Raw genomic sequence first — 952 nt, 5'->3', positions numbered from 1 at the left:
CTGACTGATTCTTAGAACGGACGGAAAGAGTCGGGCAAGCCTGTCAAAGATTTGAGCGTATGTCAAAAGCTTTAGACTGCCGCGAACCCTCCGGCTTGCACTGAGACACGAGGTCGATGTGCTAAGCACCCCGGGGCCCCTTTCGCCTGCAGGTCCCGAGCCGCCAACATGTTCTTAGTATCGTGTTCCCCAAACCTGGGTGACGGGCACCACAGGGCGGCAGAGCCATCGCACTTGCCGGGTGGCAGAGGAAGGACCGGACTATGTACCATAGCGGCCAACCACTCCCAGAGCCGGTCGTGCGGGGCTCGAGGTCTGCTCTCAACGTCACATGCTTCTGTGAGTGCTCAGGCAAGGGTCAGACCACATCCTTCCTGGCAGCACCCAAAGCAACCAGGCCGCTCGTGTCTCTCGCCTTCATTTTCGACACAAGCGCCTGAGGAGGGACGCCACCCCTCCCCTTGCGTCAAGAGACCTCCGGACCGGCCTCTGACTGATTCTTAGAACGGACGGAAAGAGTCGGGCAAGCCTGTCAAAGATTTGAGCGTATGTCAAAAGCTTTAGACTTCCGCGAACTCTCTGGCTTGCACTGAGACCCGAGGTCGATGTGCTCAGCACCACGGGGCCCCTTTCGCCTGCAGGTCCCGAGCCGCCAACATGTTCTTAGTATCGTGTTCCCCAAACCTGGGTGACGGGCACCACAGGGCGACAGAGCCATCGCACTTGCCGGGTGGCAGAGGAAGGACCGGACTATGTACAATAGCGGCCAACGACTCCCAGAGCCGGTTGTGCGGGGCTCGAGGTCTGCTCTCAACATCACATGCTTTTGGATGTGCTCAGGCAAGGGTCAGACCACATCCTTCCTGGCAGCACCCAAAGCAACCAGGCCGCTCGCGTCTCTCGCCTTCATTTTTCGACACAAGCGCCTGAGGAGGGACGCCACCCCTCCCCT

Source organism: Hemiscyllium ocellatum, unplaced genomic scaffold (assembly GCF_020745735.1).
Source record: "Hemiscyllium ocellatum isolate sHemOce1 unplaced genomic scaffold, sHemOce1.pat.X.cur. scaffold_882_pat_ctg1, whole genome shotgun sequence".
NCBI classification, from domain to species: Eukaryota; Metazoa; Chordata; class Chondrichthyes; order Orectolobiformes; family Hemiscylliidae; genus Hemiscyllium; species Hemiscyllium ocellatum.
Note: the sequence above shows the minus strand (reverse complement) of the source record.